The sequence below is a fragment of the Protopterus annectens genome, unplaced genomic scaffold (genome assembly GCF_019279795.1).
Source record: "Protopterus annectens isolate FY-2018-M unplaced genomic scaffold, PAN1.0 ctg64687_obj.part0, whole genome shotgun sequence".
In the NCBI taxonomy this organism is placed as follows: Eukaryota; Metazoa; Chordata; order Ceratodontiformes; family Protopteridae; genus Protopterus; species Protopterus annectens.
Window position 1 is genome coordinate 4308 of NW_025052734.1, and position 6836 is coordinate 11143.

General features: G+C 41.0%; 1 non-coding gene across 1 annotated transcript; it reads right to left on the reverse strand.

Annotated features, from left to right (window-relative positions):
* Positions 1 to 372: 372 nt before the first annotated feature.
* TRNAI-UAU lies at positions 373 to 462 on the reverse strand. Its single transcript is given in 2 exon segments — positions 373 to 408; positions 425 to 462. It is a non-coding gene; the product is annotated as a tRNA-Ile (tRNA).
* Positions 463 to 6836: the final 6374 nt, after the last annotated feature.

A 6836-nucleotide genomic window follows, 5' to 3' on the forward strand; every position in this document is an offset into this window, starting at 1 on the left:
CATAAGACGATATTGAGAAATATTGGTGCAGCTAATGCCTGCACAGCCTCAATTTTAATTTATCAGAATAACTACCCTTCAAAAGAAGCAAAATTACTGTTTAAAATTAAATCCGTGAAGGTGCATAAAATCTTAATATTAACTTGTTCTAACGAAGTACATAGAATTAATGCTTATGAAGGCTGAGAAGTTAAAAAAAGTAGTTAATGCAGTGTTTGTCTCACCAGTGCTTTAGTTTAAGTTGTAACATTAATACAAGCAGTCGCAATGTGTGTGTTTGTTAAGTAGCTGTATCACATAAAGATGAAGTTATAAAAATGAAGGCAAATAGTTTCTTTCAGTTCTCTAGCTTAGTTATATAACTAAAAAACTTGCTCCAGGTGAGGCTCGAACTCACAAACTCGGCATTGCTCTAGTACTGCTGTATAAGTACCGCGCGCTAACCAATTGCGCCACTGGAGCTTCAGTGTTAATTGTTTATTTTAAACTACAGGTACATCTCCTAGTCCTTTAAATTCTGAAGTGCAGTCTGCTTTTCATTCACTTTTGAGGGCCTGTTTAAGGTAGAAAACAACATCACTGTGAATGTGTAAAATAAGAGGTTGTATGGATGTGTGTCGGCATACTAGGTACGTATATATACATTTCTGCAAAAGTACTTAACCTACCATGAGGCTATGTGGCCTTGGAGTCAGATATATTAAGTAAGGGGGAGCAGTGCCTCCCTCCCAACATCAAGGTCATTAATTCTAAGTTTTCTGCACTTTGGTAGAAATCATCTGTCACTTAAATTTGTCTTGCTTAAGCATACCCCCAGTGTGTGTGTTAGACTGCATCTATTAATGCTGTGAGGATTATAATAACGATCCTCAGAATAGTGAAACTTCAAATACGCCTTTTGAAAATATATGCTAATTCTAATTTTAGAGCAGTCTCATCATAATAAATTGTGTGTGTATATTAAGGGCCGCACTGGTGCAGCAGTTAGCATTGTCGCCTCACAGCAAAAGGTTCTCCCGTTCGATTTTCGGCTGGACCACCTTCTGTGTGGAGTCTGCATGTCCTCCACATGGTCGGGTGACATCTAAAGACATGCAGGTAGGTGCGTGCGTGTGTTGTTGTGCCTTCTTTGAAGGTTGGGCAGCAGGCTGGCAACTCAGCACTGTAAAAATCCACTGCCAATCATTAGCGGACTGGAGTTCAGCTGTGGCGACCCCTAACCGGGAAAAGCCGAAAGACTAGTACTGGTTCGGGGGGCAGTCCCCCATGTCAGAAGGCACAGGGGGGCACAACTGCAAAAAACACCTGAAACCTTTTATAGCCAGGTTTAATTTTCATTGAGTAAGTAAAATCTGACTTGATTTTTTTTTTTAGAATTGCAGGACTAGAATCTACAGATCTGATGATTTGACAGAAAACCATGTGTGTGTTTGTGTTTCCTTTCTTGTTATTTTCAGGCTTTATTTCATTTTTAAACCTATGATGCAAAGTTTAAGAATGTTTTTGTCTGGAATATATACAGCATAAAGTGCCAATTGTGTGACAGTTTTTCAAAAAACAATTAATACCGATACCAGAGATGTTAGAGAAAACAGGACAGAGGTTTTGCTGTATCCGTCTCAGAAGTGTTACTTGTGCTATTAGACAGCATACCAAAGAAGAGGATTAGGGAGTACAGTGATTGGCCGCTGCTCTGGAAATGGGAAAAGGGCCTAGGACTGGCAGAAAGATGAGAGAAAACCTAGCTACCAGGCCATGTCAGAGAAATGTTCCTTTTAGTCCCAGAAGGGCAAAAGTGCTGAGGATTAGGTTAGAAAACTATGTCACAATAATCATACTTTAAGATGGATGGGGTGGGCAAGTCACAGAAGAAGTTGGGAGGGTTCATAATAAAACAGTGTTTTTCATTTCCCTAAGATTCAGTACATTGGAAGTAAAAATTTTCAAGTAACACTGGAGCCATATGATGTCATCATGTATTCGAATAGTTAGTATAAGTTTCCCGTAGGAATTACTTTTTACATTTTTAGATATATGTACTGATTTTTTTCGGTTCTGTTTTCAGAGAATTGTAGACAGAACACTTATGGAGCTGTAGCATTCAGATAGTCCCACATCATACAAAGGGTCTAAAAGTGAGAAATTTCTTAGAACCAGTGATAAAAATACTAAATCAATGAAGATCAAACTTATGAACAAGTCCAAAAAATGACTACTTAAAGCTAAGAGTAGGTGAACTGTTATTAGAAAGAAGGGTATTTCAACAAGAAGTACAAGACAATGATGAACATTTTCTGAAGAGTGGTAATGAAGATCAAAAGTTAAATACTGAAAGGGGTGATCTGATAAATATTATTGAACTGGAGTGGGAAAAAGGCATTATGTGCCAAAGTAAAAACAGATGTCATTCCAAGCAGTATGTTCAGAAAATGACCACTAAAATTGATGCTCAGAAAGACATTATCAATACCAGTTTAATACAGATGGATGCATCTGAAAGAAGCAAAATATTACGTGAAACTCTGAAAATATATGCTAATGAAAAACAAAAACTGACTGTTGAAAGAGATGAGTTACAGAAAGAAAACAGTGACCTGCTTCTAGCATTAGAAAAACCTATATCTGAAATTGAAGAAAGTAGTATACAACTGGCATTTCTTATAAAAGAAATATCAGGCATGAATGTACATTTGCAGATCACTGTTTATGAAAAACTGGTTTATGAAAAAATGAGGTGAATACAATTATCAGTCAAAATTTCCTTACAGGTCCCTTCTGACTCAGTTACACAGCAAACTTTTTCACTTTTTCTAGCATGTCAAAGGGTCAGTTGCTAGCGTCCTCTCCTGTTCAGCTGGTGAATCTGGGCATCTTGAGGCAATGTTACAATTGCCTCATGTACACAGACAACCCACTCCTTCTCACAAACACACACATCCCTTCAAACATGTGAGAGATGCAACTATATGGGCTAAACTGGAGGCTGAGCTCTCTCAACTCAGGACTGGCAAGACCAGACAGGAGGAGAAGGAAACCACGCACACCACAAACCCAGTTTCACATAGAACTATCACAACTGCAAAACAAACACATAAACACACAAAGACATACTCCGAGGCACTGATCAAAAATCTACCAAAACTACAGAGGCCACCAAAGCAGACACCCAAGCAACTGCCACCTCAAGACATAAGACATGCAACACATAGTTCTCAAAGTCAGTGTGCTAAACAGTCACAGCCCTTAAGGCCAAACACAATGCCAGACACACTTGTTATAGGTGACTCCATAGTCAGACACACTGACGTCCCACTCACCAGACTGAACAAGGAAAAGATCACAGTAAGCTGCCTGTCGGGCGCTAGAATCCGCCACATAACACAAGCACTCAGGTCACTCCACAGCAAGTACAAGTATGACTCAGTCATATTCCAAACATAAAGAGAATCTAACTAAGAATTTTCTGTCTAGGGGTTATGAGAGGAAGCATGTGCATGATGCCATAGCTGAAGGTGATCGTCATAGATCACAGAAAGGAGCACCCTTGATCAATAGATCTAATGATCATCCACAGCACTCTACTAATAGAAAAAGTGATAGCGTAAACAGGATTGTCATTCCATACACGAATAGGAATAACTACATCCTAGATGTCCTCAATAAACATTGGGGCATCTTAATGATTGATGAGAATATTAAATCATTGGTTGATGTTAGACCTAGGGTGGCTTACAAGAACATGTCTTCACTCAATAGGCTGTTGTGCTATGACAAGGACACTTCACATACTCAATTGTCTCATAAAATAGGTACATTTCCTTGTCATGATTGTAATCAGTGCAAATACATCTATACTTCTGATAGTTTTACACATCCTGTTACTAATAAGAAATATTTGTTTAAACACCATGCCACTTGTAGATCTGTGAATCTTATATATGTAGCAGAGTGTCAATTATGCCACAAATTTTATGTTGGCATGACGACCAGGTCACTAAGGGAGCGTGTCAGGGAGCACATTTATGCCATCGCAAGAGGCAACACTTTGAATGCTTTAGCAAAACATGTAGTGGAACTAGGGAATACACATAATTTCAAGTTTCAGGTTTTAGAATTGGTCGTCAAAACCAGTAGATTGGGTAACTTTAAGAATAAAACATATGAAAGAGAAGGCAAATGGATCTTGAAATTACAAGCCCATAGATTTGGGCTCAATGATAAGTTTTCCATCAAGCCCTTTCTAACATCTAGACCTCTTAAGCACTGATTTCAATTTTTGTTTTTTTAATTTTTTAATTAATGTTAAGTTCTTAATGCTCTATATTGTTTGGCTGTTCACACCAATTAAAATAGTGATGTCATGATGGTTTTTGTATTTTAGGGTGGGATACATCTAACTGCATTTATATCTGATGAAGCATTGATATAGGACGCGAAAGCGCTTATTTTACTGCAGTTTTTGCCTGTTTTGTTTGTTTTTTACAATAAATGCGATCTCCTGGATCTTTTATGAAGATTTGGTGAAACTTTATTGGATATTATTTTGCAGTCCATGGTGCACTCATCATTTTCTTTTTGAATGACTCAGTCATTGTCCATGCCAGTGTGAACGACCTGAGACGTACCTCCCTGGACTACATGAAAAGAGACATAGAGGAGCTCTCAGATTATGTAGCCCAGGCCGGTATGACCCTGACCCTGAGCAGTACCCTACCCTCACCAAGAATGATGCCACAATACAGAGACAAAATGATCAGCTTTAATAATTGGCTTAATTACTGGTGTCATTCTAAGGGGATCCAATGTCTGTCTGCCTGGGATGACATGCTTGACAAGCCACGCTGCTTCGCAAGGGACGGCTTGCACCTGTCACCCCTGGGCTTCCGGATATTGGCAAAGGCTCTTGCCACCCCATAGTGCCTTTTTTAGGCAAGGCTCAAATGATAAACCTACCGCCCTAGAAAACAAAAATGGAAAAAAAACTAAGGGTAATACTGCTCAATGCCAGAAGTCTAAACCTCAAGATGCACGCCCTTGAAGCCCTCCTCAGTATGGAGAACATCGATGTCTGTGCTGTGACTGAAACCTGGTTCAAGGCTCCTGAGAGCACCCCAGCACTATCAGGTTATACCTCATATCATGCGTTCCGGCCCCAAAATCTGGACCGAACCACAAAAGGAGGAGGAGTATCCATATTCATAAAGGATACCCACACCTCCAGGTTAGTGGCAACGCACGAAGCATCGGTGACCATTCAGGTGCAATTAACCATAGGTAAAACTGCCCTACAGTTTGTAGCATGCTACAGACCACCCTCTCAAACTCAGGAAACCCACACAGCCTTCCTGAAGACACTGGAGAGTATGAATGTCTCTCCAAACACCATCATATTGGGTGACTTCAACTACCCAAACATAGACTGGGAACATTACTCAAGCCCCAACACCCTAGCCCAAAGGTTCCTGGAGTTCATAAACTCAAATGCTATGGAACAACTAGTCACCATTCCCACAAGAGAAGAAAATATACTAGACCTGATCATCACAAACATGCGGACAAAATGCTCCACACCGGAAGTATATCCCTCATTGGTGAGATCAGACCATAAATTAATCTCACTGGAGATCCACATCCCGCCCTAACCCCAGCAAAAGACCACAGTGAAGAACTTCTCAAAAGCAAACTTCACACTTCTTAAGACTGGAGTGGTATCCTTCAAGCCCCCTGTGCCAGTGGAAACCACAACCCATGCTGAAACCCTTACAAATGCCTTCTACGAGCACCTCCAGGAATGTATGGATCAAGCAATCCCTAATAAAATCAAGACCCTTTCCACCAAAGGCAGGCGCCCGGTCTGGTAGTCCCCAGTCATAAACAAACTCTACAACAAGAGGAGAAAGCTACTACATGACAGAGCAAAATCCCTAAAAGGGAAGGCATCTCTGATCAATACTAGCAAAAAACTACGATCACTCATAAAATCATCCAAGGCCAACTTTGAGAGAAAAATCGCTAAAGACAATAAAAAGACAATCATAAGGCCTTCTTTAGCTATGTTAGAAACCTCGTGGAAACTCCCAGATATGCTCAGAATTAGTCCAAATGATACAAAATCCCCTGAACCCACAGACATTCCCAACATCCGGCCAGCCAGGTCCAGGGCAAATTTCTCCCCCCGCCCCCAAAAGGAGAAATATCTATCGCACCAGAGTCTAGCCTCCCAAACATCTCAGATGCCCAGGTGAGAGCTGCTCTCTCTAAAGCAAAAAACACAGCATCAATGGGACCGGACGGTGTCCCCGGCTGTGTGCTACCTAACTCAATGAGGAACTAAACCCACACATAAGGCTGCTGTTTAATCTTAGCCTTACTACAGGATACGTACCCAAAGAATGGCGTACGGCAACTGTGGTCCCACTCCACAAAGGCGGTGCTTCTATGGACCATGGAAATTACCGCCCCATAAGCTTGACGAGCCTTGTCTGCAAAGCTATGGAGAGGATCATAATGGAACTCATAAATAAAGACATTGGGGACCTACAGACACTGGATCCTGCAATTTGGCTTTGTCAAGGGCAGATCCTGCCTCTTGAACTTGGTCGACTTTTTCAAAACAGTCACTAAGGCCATTGATGAGAGTAAGGCAGTTCACACAGTCTACCTTGACCTAGCCAAAGCGTTCAACACAATACCCCACTCGGGCATCATAGAAAAGCTCACCAGCTTAGATGTAAACCCATATGTCACAAGATGGGTTGCAAACTGGCTTAAGGACAGAACCCACAGGGTTAGAGTTGCTGGTGCCATGTCAGACTCTAAGCCGGTCACGAGCGGTG